The sequence below is a fragment of the Corythoichthys intestinalis genome, chromosome 5 (assembly GCF_030265065.1).
Source record: "Corythoichthys intestinalis isolate RoL2023-P3 chromosome 5, ASM3026506v1, whole genome shotgun sequence".
Lineage (NCBI taxonomy): Eukaryota > Metazoa > Chordata > Actinopteri > Syngnathiformes > Syngnathidae > Corythoichthys > Corythoichthys intestinalis.
Window position 1 is genome coordinate 52245932 of NC_080399.1, and position 14380 is coordinate 52260311.

The following is a 14380-nucleotide window of genomic DNA, read 5'->3' on the forward strand; positions in this document are numbered from 1 at the left end:
TTAAGATAGTGTCAATAGTTAGAGGCAGGGTCTCTTTAAAAAGTTTGGTTGGGATTGGGTCGAGGAGGCACGTTGATGGTTTGGAGGACATTATAATTGAAATTACATCAATTTGGTCTACAGTGGTGAAGTTATTTAATATTTTAGAGGGGTTTATAGGAGATTCCAAATTCTTTGTCTGCACTTTATCAGATCTAATAACTGGAAGTGATTCATTTATTTTATTTCTAACAGTTGCGATTTTATTGTTAAAAAATTTTAGGAAGTCATCACAGCTAAGGGTGGTTGGGATATAAGGTTCTATTGAGCTGTGACTGTTTGTCAGCCTTGCTACAGTGCTGAACAGAAACCTAGGATTATTTTTGTTTTCCTCTATATATATCTATATCTATATATATATCTTTATTTTGAGGCAACGTTTGCATTCAAACCCATTTTGCTTTCATTCAAGTGACTTGTTTTTTCATTATAGTCATCATGCAAAATACATGGTGTCTCAGCAGTGGTGGTGGCGTATTCTGTCTGGGCTGTCATAACAGGGTTGGCACTCCATTGCTGGCTCGTTCTTGCATTTGCCACAGGTGTACCTGTAGCAGTGAACACATCTGCTGGTTGCAGAGTTCTCTGAGCATTCAACTCTAACTTGACACTTGGCTCTTTTACTGGGACTGGGTGTGAGGGGCTGCTGACGAAGCTTGTTCTCTTTGCGTGACAAAAGTCACTTGAATGAAAGCAAAATGTTTGAATGCAAAAGTTGCCTCAAAATAAAGACAGCCAAGTAAATTGTTGTATTTGTTTTGCTTTTGATATGTTTTTATATTTTATTTATTAAAATCAATCACAGCTTTGAAAGCCTACTGTTGGTTGATAAATTTGTTGGTAGATTTGTTTATTTCTTAGTCAGTTCCAGAGAAAAAGTTCCTTCAATCAAAGTATATATTTTCAATCAAAAACAAAAGTCACTTGAGCGAAAGCAAAATGTGTTTGAATGCAAAAGTAAGGGCGAAACCTTCCAGAGTGAGGCTGCTTTGTATGGAGTTTTATTTGTGTCACAATTCTGAGGCCTCCGCTGGCTGCTTTGTCTTTGCTCGTAAATTGAGCCATTAGCAGAGGAGGGGGTTGGGCGAAAACTTTCTTGAGTAGGCTGCTTTCTCTTTACTTGCTGATGTTTCAAGCCCTACCCCTTACCCCTTATCGCTTTGTTTGAAGGGCCAAGGGGTGGGCCAAGGGGTGGGCCGAGGGGTGGGCCGAGGGGTGGGCCAAGGGGTGGGCCAAGGGGTGGGCCAGGAGGTGGGCCAAGGGGTAGAAATGAGATGGGCTTGTCGGAGGATCTCCTTATAAGGCTGTCCCAAAATGGGACACCCTTGGGGATGATCCTAGGTTGTCCCAAAATGGGACACCCATGGTAATTCTAGTTAAGGATGAGTAATATCTGGTTTTAGCCGTACGCAAGGCCTGCTTATATGTCACTAAGCTGTGTTTCCAGGCAGAGAGGGTGTGCTCTGTGTTGGAACGGCGCCAAAGTCTTTCTAATTTACGTGTCGATTGTTTAAGAGAGCGTGTTTCAGCATTATACCAGGGAGAGGCTCGTCTCGGCTTGACAAACTTTAATTTGGAGGGAGCGACGACATCGAGGGTAGTACGAAGCGTAAACATAACACGATCAACAAACTCGTCATTAACAGCAAGGCCGGACATTATTCCTTCATAATTAGATGACATGGAGGCAAATATAGGCTGAATTATCTGTTTATACTCTGAAACAGAGCGATCACCTAATGTCCTTTTCATCTGAGTTCTAGTCACTAGTGGCGGATTATCTTGAAGCACAAACTGAAAGGTAATTAGAAAATGATCAGACAGTACGGGGTTGTGGGGATGGACACTAAGATCACTAATCTCCGTACCGTAGGTTAAAATCAAGTCCAGGGTGTGCTTGTGACTATGAGTTGGTTTATTTACATTTTGAATGAAGCCAGTCCCATCTAGTAGCTCATTAAAGGCCTTACCAAGGGAGTCACCTTCATCGTCAACATGTATATTAAAATCCCCTACAATTATAATTCTATCCCAGCTTAGCAAAATACTAGATAAAAAGTCAGAGAAATCTAACAAAAACTGTGAGTAGGGACCAGGGGGACGGTAAACCACTATGAAAAGAACTGGTTTTTGGTTCTTCCAGTTAGCGTCTATAATTGATAGTGCTAGGCTTTCAAAGGAGTTATAAATGTAATTAGATTTACTTTTTGGGCTCATACCTAAACAAGAGTGTGATATTACTGCCACCCCCCCTCCACGGCCCGTGCTTCTAGCTGTGTGAAAATTCACGTGACTTGGGGGTGTGGATTCATTAAGTCTAACAAAGTCATCCTGCTGAAGCCAAGTTTCAGTCAGGGCCAAAATATGAATATTATAATCCCCAATTAAGTCATTAACTAACAGAGATTTGGGCGAGATTGACCTGATGTTTAATAATCCGCATTTTATATATTTATTAAGAGCTATTTTATTTTCACTGCTATCAGGGGCTATATGTATTAAATTCTTTGGTCTCGTTCCTATAGTACTCTGTTTTCCCCTGTTCACTATACGAGGCACGGACACAGTCTCTATCTTCTGTCCTGAATTTTGGATTTGTGACAGCTCGGAAAGAGGCGAGTGGTCACTACTAACAGAGTTGTGTTTTACACTACAACACTGCGCCCGGGCCCCCACTCTGAAGTGTCACTTTGGGAGACTTAGTTTGGCGGCCAAATTTCGAGTTAAGAGAGCAGCACCGTCCCAAGTCGGATGAATGCCGTCTCGGCGCATGAGCCCGGACTTGCCCCAAAACGCGTGCCAGTTATCAACAAAGACTATATCGTTTTCTGGGCACCATCTAGACAACCAGCGGTTAAATGATGAGAATCTAGAGTACATCTCATCATTGACCAAATTAGGCAGAGGACCAGAGAAAACTACGGTGTCCGCCATCGACTTAGCAAGTTTACACACCGAGGCTACGTTTAATTTAAGCACCTCAGACTGTCTCCGCCGGGCGTCGTTACGCCTGCGTGAATCACGATACGGCGGAACCTCTTCCTACTCTGCTTTAAGAGCCTGAGGTTTCCTTCGATGTCACCGACTCTGGCCCCTGGGTAACACCTGACAGACACCGCCGGGTGCTTCACGTCTCTAACTATGGAGCTTCCAATTACGAGAGTGTCTGGTTCAGCCGGTGTGTCGCTGAGGGGGGCAAACCTATTGCTGACGTGTGGCTGCTGGTGCACTAAGGTTGTGCATTTACCACTGCGCTTCCCCCGTACAGTCACAAATCCGTCCTTAATTTCCCCCGGCTGCACGGGGCTCGCTGGGGGGCTAACTGCGCTAGCAATCCTACTACTGCAAGCACGACCTGCGGGCCCTGCCACTACCTGGCTATAGCTAGGACTAGCTTTCGTCTCTAGAGTGCAGAGCCGTGCTTCTAGCTCAGAAACCCTGGTCTCCAACCCTGAGACTAAGCTACACTTCCTACAGCTACTACTGTCCTCGACGAAGGAGCCAGGGTGCTCGCTATACATACAGCACACTGAGCAGAAAAGACGGGAGGAAGAAGGCAGAGGGCTAGCCATAGCTCGGATAAGCTAGGCTAGCAAGATAGAGCTAAAGAGGAGAGTAGAGTAGTTTTAACCCACGACCTGTTAAATCGTGGGATAAAACAAATTAAGGAGCACTAGGAGAGCCGAACCAGCCTAGGATCGATTCTCCGATGTGTCCGTGGGATAAAACAAATTGAGGAGCACTAGGAGATTAGCGACTAGTAGCAGCGCTAACAAACAAACGATACACTCACCGGATGTGTTAGATTTTACTTTTTTTTTTTTTTTTCGCCAATGAGACGTCACAATAATGACTCCATTTTACCCATCAGACTCAAGCTTGCTGTTCTATGATCACACCGGCCTGTTCAATCACGTGTAATTTTTAAAGCACCATAAAAAAATTAATCATTTCACATAGAGCGCAGCTGTCAACATTTTAAACCTCTTCCAGTGTTTATTTGACACCGATTGACCACGGAAAACCAGAAATATGATTCTTTTAGTTTCATAATAGGTATATGTTTTCTCCACTAGAGGGCAGTCATGCTCTTTGGATGAATAATGCTTAATTTCTGTGGATTTTTTTCTCTCGCTGGAATTTGTTTTTTGTTGTTGTATTTCTTTGGCTTTATGTGGTTATGTAGTATGTTACAGTACAGTATAATAATAACACTTCATATAGATAACTATGCTGAGGGGGAAAAAAATACCAATGTTGAAAAATAAAAAAACATCTTAATCAGTTACTCACAATGTTACCCATTACTCGAGTATTCTTTTCAAATACTTTTTTACTTGTACTTGAGTACATTTTTTGGATGAATACTTTTACTTCAGTAATACTATTTTGAAGTAACGCTACTCTTACTTGAGTAAAATTTTTGGCTGCTGTACCCACCTCTGTCAATATGTTACAATAAGTTGATGAAAAGAGAAAATAAATATAAAACAGTTCATCAATAATGCAATTACTCTATCAATATTCATCAATGCACAAATATAGTTAAACTAATCCCAGAATTGATTAAAGGGATGGGATGAAAGTGAGAAATGACATAATTCCGTTCCGGATGATTCTGTACATCCCCTAGAGTAAAAACGCTTCCAAATGTATTAATTTATCGCTGAGAATGGCACAATTCCAATGGGAGAGGAAAAATATTTGTTCAAGAAACTACGATTCCTTGAAATACCTCTTCATTCAGTAGATGAGACAAAGGAGAACACAGCAGACGAAGGATGACTGATCGAAGGAAATGGGCAAAGAAAAAGATTTTAAAAATGACAGAGAAAAGCAATTATCTCCTGGAATTCAGATGCTATGACAGCAGTTGACAGGCAAAGATGGCTGCAGTTTATTGCTATGCTTTCATCATCATTGCCCCCTCCCCACTCCCCTGCAACAGCCAGTCAACTATCCCTCCTACAATGTGCTATCTCTTTCCATAATTTTTTTAGCTTCTCTAAGCACTCAGCTACCTTCGACTAAAACCCACAATCAAGCTGCAAAATGAATGTATGTCTTCTTGAGTACACACGCATAAACTTCCATTTGAGGGGATATATTTGGTTATGTGCAGCAGCTTTATAATTCTCTGTTTTTGTTCCCCCAAAGAGGCTGCTGTGGTGAGGTTCTCACATTGGTGTAATTCTGTCACAGCAGATGCATCGGCACTCCCTAAGAGCTGTCTGTCGTTGCATCAAGATAAGCAGCTTGACAGTGAGGGGACGCGCAAAATGCAAGGGCGCTGGTGAACAGAAGAGGAGAAAAGTGTCTGAACATTTCGGGGAAAAAGAAGGAGCAAAGTCTAATGCTGTATTGGAAAAAAATGATTATTCTCTTGCAGCACTTGATTTTCACAACAGGGAAAAAAACATGAATTCTTTCCTTGTACATCAAAAACAGTCGCACACTGAAGAGTCTAGACTTTTTTAGGCATACTGAGCTGAAACATACATGAGAGTGGTGGTAACAGGGAAAGGTGTTAAATTAGAAATGATAGTGTCTCGATGGGCTGGTAAGTGATGTTGTGGACCAGCCTCCTCTTTATAAAAGCTTAATGACACTGAATTCTGCAAATGTCGCCTCTCCTTCAGCATACTTTCAAGGCCACTGCCATTTCTGCGCATTATACTGTACAATATACACAAACACAATGGTCATTTCGTGGCACATGTGCATATACACATATATACACTGTAAATGTACTCAAAAGTTTGCTTGACTTTTAAAGTCACAACAATTATTAAATAATCACTATCTTGTTTCTGCAAGTAGATATTATTTAAAAAAAGAAAACGAAAGTAAATGAAAACAATTAGTAGACAATAAATACAAGTTACTCTTCCTCTCTACATATAAGGTGACTTTGTTACAGTATAGCGCTGGAACAATGAACGCCCCGTCAGCATGTTAGAGTATATCCTCTCATTCTAGCCCATCTCAAGTTCTCTCTCACACTCTCTCCCTTTTCTTGTTTCTTTCTCTCACACAAGTACATTTACTTGAGGGGAGAAATGAGTTTTTTTCCCACACAGTGTGCTCCTGTGCTCTTACTGATGAACACCATGGGATTTTTTTTTTTTTTTTTTTTACTAATTTGACTCTTCAGGAGTTGCTGAAACTGCTGAATTAGCTATGAGAAGACTTTGATGTGGAGGGCTTGGATAGAAAGATTAAGGCTGATTTGAGACTAATTGAACCATTCCATCGACTTAACACAAGCTCATCATGTTTGTTCAGGTCAAAACTTTAAATCACCTCATACTTCAAGACCATCCTGACCTACAGTGTGCAACAGCTTCAATAAACACAAATCATTAATTAATGAGGAGAGAAGTTGTGTGTTAGTCATATGTTAAACAGGAACACGACTTTAGAAGCCATTTCATTAGGGTTGCTTGTCTGACTGCAATTTTCAGAATGCCAACATTTTTCTACATCACTGTTTATAATATTAAAACAATATGACCATCAGACTGTTGGACGTCTCTTAAATATTTTGTCATGCAATTAACTGTGGTACATATTTGAACAGTCATTTGCAAAATGTTCAGCAGGCACATGCACATTATTTTTGAGGGCTGGTGTTGATCATGCAAAAAAGAGTTATCTATTGCTAACATCATTCATAAAATTAAGACAAAACACACTACTCAACTCAACACAAACGTATACATTAAATGTTGTTTGTTTTGTTTTCTTTTTTTTATATCGTGTTTATAAAATTAAAATTACATCTACAGTACTTCTTTCTCCACCCTGTTTATATTCTGTCATCCATCCATCCATCCATCCATCCATCCATCCATCCATCCATCCATCCATCCATCCATCCATCCATCCATCCATCCATCCATTATCTTCCGCTTGTTCCGGGGTCGGGTCGCAGGGGCAGCAGCTTTAACAGGGAAGCCCAGACGTCACTCTCCCCAGCCACTTCAACCAGCTCCTCCGGGATCCCAAGGCGTTCCCAGGCCAGCCGAGAGACATAGTCTCTCCAGCGTGTCCTAGGTCATCCCCGGGGCCTCCCGCCGGTGGGACATGCCCGGAACACCTCTCCAGGGAGGCGTCTAGGAGGCATCCGAACCAGATGCCCGAGCCACTTCAGCTGGTTCCTCTCTACGCGGAGGAGTAGAGGCTCGACGCCGAGTCCCTCCCAGATGACCGAGCTTCTCACCCTATCTCTAAGGGAGAGCCCGGACACCCTGCGGAGGAAACTCATTTTGGCCGCTTGTATCCAGGATCTTGTTCTTTCGATCACGACCCAAAGCTCGTGACCATAGATGAGGCTAGGAATGTAGATCGACTGGTAAATCGAGAGCTTTGCCTTTCGGCTCAGCTCCTTCTTCACCACTATGGACCGGTGCAGAGTCCGCATTACTGTAGACGCTGCACCTATTCGCCTGTCAATCTCCCGCTCCTCCACTTGGGGCAGGATCTCATCCCCGACGCAGAGAGGGCACTCCACCCTTTTCCGACTGAGGACCATGGTCTCGGATTTGGAGGTGCTGATCTTCATCCCAACAGCTTCACACTCAGCTGCGAACCGCTCCAGTGAGAGTTGGAGGTCACGGCTTGATGAAGCCAACAGCTCTATATCATCTGCAAAAAGCAGAGATTCAATGCTGAGGTCACCAAACCTGACCCCCTCAACGCTTCTGCTGCGCCTAGAAATTCTGTCCATAAAAATTATGAACAAAATCGGTGACAAAGGGCAGCCTTGGCAGAGGCCAACCCTCACAGGGAACGAATTCGACTTACTGCCGGCAATGCGGACTCTGACACCGGTCGTACAGGGACCTAACAGCCCTTACCATGGGGCTCGGTACCCCGTACTCCCGGAGTACCGCCCACAGGACTCCCCGAGGCACACGATCGAACACCTTCTCCAGATCCACAAAACACATGTAGACTGATTGGACGAACTCCCATGCACCCTCGAGGACCCTGCCAAGGGTGTAGAGCGGGTCCACTGTTCCACGGCCGGGACGAAAACCACACTGCTCCTCCTGAATCCGAGATTCGACTTCTCAGCGGACTCTCCTCTCCAGCACCCCTGAATAGACTTTACCAGGGAGGCTGAGGAGTGTGATCCCTCTATAATTGGAACACACCTCCGGTCCCCCTTCTTAAAAAGGGGGACCACCACCCCGGTCTGCCAATCCAGAGGCACTGTCCCCGACGTCCACGCGATGTTGTAGAGACGTGTCAGCCACGACACCACTACAACATCCAGAGTTTTTAAGAATTCCGGGTGGATCTCATCTACCCCCGGGGCCTTGCCACCGAGGAGCTTTCCAACCGCCTCAGTGACTTCAACCCCAGAGATCGAAGAGCCCACCTCGGAGTCCTCAGACTCTGCTTCCTCAAAGGAAGGCGTGTCGGTGGAATTGAGGAGGGCTTCGAAGTATTCTCCCCACTGGCTCACGGCGTCCCGAGTCGAAGTCAGCAATACACCATCTTCATTATACACAGTGTTAATGGTGCACTGCTTTCCTCTCCTCAGGCGCCGGATGGTGGACCAGAATTTCCTCGAAGTCGTTTTCCATGGCCTCGCCGAACTCCTCCCATGTCCGAGTTTTTACCTTGGCGACCGCCGAAGCTTACCTGTCAGCTGCCTCCGGAGTCCCACAGGCCAAAAAGGCCCGATAGGCCTCCTTCTTCAGCTTGACGGCATCCCTTACCGCTGGTGTCCACCAGCGGGTTCAGGGATTGCCGCCACGACAGGCACCAACCACCTTACGGCCACAGCTCTAATCGGCCGCCTCAACAATGGAGGTGCGGAACATGGCCCACTCGGACTCAATGTCCCCCACCTCCCCCGGGACAAGGGAGAAGTTCTGCCGGAGGTGGGTGTTGAAACTCTTTCTGACAGGGATTCTGCCAGACGTTTCCAGCAGACCCTCACAATACGTTTGGGCCTGCCAGGTCTGGCCAGCATCTTCCCCCGCCATCGGAGCCAACACACCACCAGGTGGTGATCAGTTGACAGCTCCGCCCCTCTCTTCACCCGAGTGTCCAAAACATGCGGCCGAAAGTCCGATGACACGATTACGAAATCGATCATCGAACTGCGGCCTAGGGTGTCCTGGTGCCAAGTGCACATATGGACACCCCTATGTTTGAACATGGTGTTCGTTATAGACAAACCGTGACGAGCACAGAAGTCCAATAACAGAACACCACTTGGGTTCCGATCGGGGGGGCCGTTCCTCCCAATCACGCCCCTCCAGGTCTCACTGTCATTGCCTAAGTGAGCGTTGAAGTCCCCCACTAGAACGAGGGAGTCCCCAGAGGGGGCGCTCTCTAGCACACCTTCCAAGGACTCCAAAAAGGGTGCTGAGCTGCTGTTCGGTGCATAAGCGCAAACAACAGTTAGAACCCGTCCCCCCACCCGAAGGCGGAGGGAGGCTACCCTCTCGTCTACCGGGGTAAACCCCAACGTACAGGCACCAAGCCGGGGGGCAATAAGTATGCCCACACCTGCCCGGCGCCTCTCACCATGGGCAAATCCAGAGTGGAAGAGAGTCCAACCCCTCTCGAGAGGATTGGTACCAGAACACAAGCTGTGTGTGGAGGAGAGTCCGACTATATCTAGTCGGGACTTCTCTGCCTCACACACCAGCTCAGGCTCCTTCCCTGCCAGAGAGGTGACATTCCATGTCCCAAGAGTTAGCTTCTGCAGCTGGGGGTCGGACCGCCAAGGCCCCCGCCTTTGGCTGCCGCCCAACTCCCTATGCACCCGACCCCTCCCACAGGTGGTGAGCCCATGGGAAGGGGAACCCACGTTGCCTTTTCGGGCTGAGCTGGGCCGGGCCCCATGGCGACAGGCCCGGCCACCAGACGCTTGCCTTCGAGTCCCACCTCCAAGCCTGGCTCCAGAGGGGGGCCCCGGTAACCTGCGTCCGGGCAAGGGAAACTGGAGTTCATTTATGTTGCTCATCATAAGGGGTCTTTTTGAGCCATACTTTGTCTGGCCCCTCACCTAGGACCTGTTTGCCATGGGTGACCCTACCAGCGGCTTAAAGCCCCAGACAACATAGCTCCTAGGATCATTGAGACACGCAAACCCCTCCACCATGATAAGGTGATGATTCACGGAGGGGATATTCTGTCACCAGGTTCATATTTTATTTACTGTGCATCTGAACCGTTCTTTAACCACGCCTCTCGTCACGACTGTGTAATCAACATCAACTTTCAAGATTACATTGAATGTCATCCCTTGACAATTCTGATGAAGAAGGGGAGATCCAGTCAAAACACGTCAGGTAAAATGAAATCCCGAAGTCTTTGGGAGAAAACAAAATTTTGCTGATTTAAGTAAAAACGTACACACAAATAATTTCTACCGTCTAGATCTTAGATGAAGTAAATTTTAAATTTAGTAGGTCCTCTTAAGTAAAGTAACAAAGTGCTGTATCTGTACTGTGTTACATAACAAGATCGCCCCAGTGTTTGTGCCCTTCTGTGTGGGCGGGTGTTGGAGCAGGGTCATTTGTAGGGTAAGTTGAACGACAAAGGGGATTTGACTGCCTGCCCAGTGATGAAAGGCCAGGAATTCATAAATTAATCCTTCACTTTTCAAACCATTTCATACATTTTTTAAGTGCAAGTAGCCACTTCAGATTCCTTAAGTACATTTTCCCAGAGACCAAGAATTCCATTGTGTTTGTTGGGGGAAAAAGACATACATGCACATCTATTCCATGGAAACAAGTGTGATTAGTAAACGTGTTATTATACAGTGGTTTGTATTCCTGTCATCCTGGCATGCTTGAAATTATGCTATTTGACTTTAGGCAGAAGTTATGCCTAAAGTGAAATAGACCTTTTAAAGGCAGAGAAAACTGCTCATCAAGTGCACAGGTTGAGAAAGACAGTTATTTTATATTTCGATTCCACACACAGACCAGGAGCTGTATTTCCACTACACTATAAATAATATCAGTACAATTTTGCTAATTTTATAAGGAAATTAGACGCATTTCAGACAAAACGTGGGAAAGAATAACATAAAACAATAACCGCATGCATTCTGCCATAGTATTCAAGCAGATACAGTAGTTGCTTCCTGGTCACTTCTGCAGCTCCTGCCTCTTTTCCCTAATTGGCTCCCCATCAGAAGGCGACCAATGCACATTAAGCCACAGTATGGCGTATTGGTTCACGGAAGAACATAAAAATCGTTTCCCATCAAGAAAACTTTTCATGATTTTCTTTTGTCTTTTTTTAATGAGGATATTAAGTGTATTTCCGACAAGAACCGCTTTGCACTCCGACATTGCATTCAACCAGAGAGTTCCTTCCTGGTCACAGCTGCAGCTCCCGCCTCTTTTTCTTGATAACTCGACCATCAGATGACTGGGAAAGTGGTAGGACAGTTGAGGTTTGCAAGACGGTACTGCGTGAATCGTCTTGCTTGTCCGGCTATTCAGATACACTACCGTTCAACAGTTTGTGGTCACTATTTTGGGCTGCCTCTATATTCGGTTTGAGTTGCAAAATGAATGGAAAATATAAACAAGTAATTGACAAGCCTAGAAATAATGATTTTGACCTTTTTTTCTTCTTTTTTACTTCAAACTACTTTTGTGAAGTAATGCTCCTTTTGCTGCAATTACAGCATTGCAAAATTCTGACATTCTATCGCTGTTAGATTTTTGTTTTTTTTTTCTGGAGAAATTTCACCCCGTGGGTTGAATTTTCCAGAACAACGAGAACGCCAAAGTGCTGCAGTGCTGTAATTGTCACAACTGGAGCATTCTTTACTAAAAGCAAAGTTTGAAAGAGAAAATTGTTTATGTTAAATAAAAATCATTTTCTCTAACCTGGTCGATGTCTTGATGATATTTTATTTATATTTTGCAACGTATTTGATTGAAAAAAAAAAAAAAAAAATCATGGAAAACACAAAATTGTTTGGGTGACCACAAACTTTTGAACAGTAGCATATTAAGAGTGCGTGGCTGGGTCAAATGACCCAATACCCAGACAAAAAAATCTCTGTGCCTGCTCAGAGGTGCTGGAAGTCAATACAGCAGGTGGTGCTGAGGATCTTTTTTAGTGTTTCCCATCCATAAACAGCAGTCGGTCCAAATTTGTCATGCTCACGCATTTTCTCCATAAAAGGCGTGCACAATGGCAATACACACGCGTGCCGGATAGTTGACGTACTACTACTAGGCTACTACAAAGACAGCGTTCTGTTTCACCTACAGTATGTGTTGGAGTTTTTATATTGGAAATAGAAGCGCCTGTGTATAATAACACAAATCAGTGCAGCTAGACGGCGCAATGACACACAAACACATTTAAAAACTAAAAAGTCCAATAAACCTCAGTTTAACAGACCCTTTTCACAACACTAAAATAAATTGCAAAGGAATATCCAACAGCGCTCTGCACGGCAGCAGCTGAGCAGCAACAACGAACAATAATATGGCTACATTGCAAGCATGTCTTACCTATTTGAAGACACATAAGTTAGATCGAACTATAATTATAATCATCATTATTTTCAACCTCGAAATAAATTTTAGAAAGTTTTGCAGTTCATGTAAAGAAAAAAATTGTAAATTTGTTTTTTTGCTCCATGTTGACACCTCCTCTGTCAACATTTAACTTTTTCAATAGCACCTTATTCAACGTGACCTGGTAACAAGCAAGGTGTCAGGTGGTGACCATGTTATTAACTAAAAAAGACATTTTTCAACATATATATTTAATCCCCAAAGTTTTAACAAAAAAATAAATTAAAAATTTCCCAGAACGCTTTTTCCCTCCCCAACACCAGGGGATGCTGCTGCACCCTCAGCACCCCACTTCCCGCACCACTTTCCCTGATTAACTGACAGTGTTGTGCTTTCATGACTTCTCCTGAAACTGATTGTTTTACCAGTAAGTGTTAACACACAATCAATGCAATTGTTTATTGTAGCAATCCATATCGTGTTACATGGATTAACCCGAGGGTTTGAATAAATTAGATTCTCTTTGAGACCATGAAGGTATCTGAGTCAGGTGTTGATGCTGCAGACAAACAAAAGTTGTACTTGCTTGTTGTATGTTTTCATTTTTCAAATAAAGAAGTTATTAATTGACCATAGCGTGTATCCATTAAACTAGTGAACAGACACAACTGTATATTATCTTTATTTTTAATGTTACGGAAGGACATTTGGCAATTTTGCCCAGGGCTGATTAGAGGACCTGTTAGATCAAGCTTCATTTTTGGCAAGCGGTGTGATAGCACTTGTGCTTTTTTTTTTTTTTTTTTTTAATTAATTAATTAATTTATTTATTTTAAACAATAAACCTGCATTTTTTTTTTTTTTTTGAAAGAGCATGCTCAGTGTCAAATTCTTGGTCGATTATTGCCACGGACTTGAGCAACCTTGGCTAGTTTGCTATGAAAACCTCTTGATCTTACTGAGGCGTCTAAGATACTTGACTGGCTGTTAGTCATCATCCAACATTGACTTGTTGACTTTTTGTTTAACTCAGGTGTCGGCAACTCAAAATGTTGAAAGAGCCATATTCGGCCAAAATAACAAAAAACAAATATGTCTGAGCTGCAAAAAATGAAAAGCCTTGTAGAAGCATTATAATGAAGGCAACACATGTTGTATGTATCTATATTAGCCTAATATTAAAATGACTTAGTTGGCTATAAAAACATAATCAGCCTTCATGATTATTTGTTTATTTTCTTTGCAGTGCGCTCTACCTACCTACCTACCTACCTACCTACCTACCTACCTACCTACCTACCTACCTACCTACCTACCTACCTACCTACCTACCTACCTACCTACCTACCTACCTACCTACCTACCTACCTACCTACCTACCTACCTACCTACCTACCTACCTACCTACCTACCTACCTACCTACCTACCTACCTACCTACCTACCTACCTACCTACCTACCTACCTACCTATCTATCTATCTATCTATCTATCTATCTATCTATCTATCTATCTATCTATCTATCTATCTATTAAAATATTAATGAACTATGTTAAATTGCTTTGATAAAAATTAAAGAAATGCAATAAATAAGTCTGAATTTTTATGCCATTTGAATTTTGAATATTCGAAAAAAAAACAACCACAAAATAGAATGTGCATAACGTGCCCCTTATCTGGGCAACAAACACTAGTGTAACAAAACGCAGCCTGCATTCATAAAAAAATAAAAAAATAAAACCACTCTTTTGAAAAGGTATCAAATTGGAGTTTGCGTACCTGCATAATAGCGATGGGTGTTCAATATCGATCACATCACACGA

The 14380-nt window shown here is 43.5% G+C and overlaps 1 pseudogene; it reads right to left on the reverse strand.

Moving 5' to 3' along the window:
• Window positions 1–1411: 1411 nt before the first annotated feature.
• Window positions 1412–3957, reverse strand: LOC130916409 (uncharacterized; annotated as a pseudogene).
• Between the last annotated feature and the right edge of the window lie 10423 nt (window positions 3958–14380).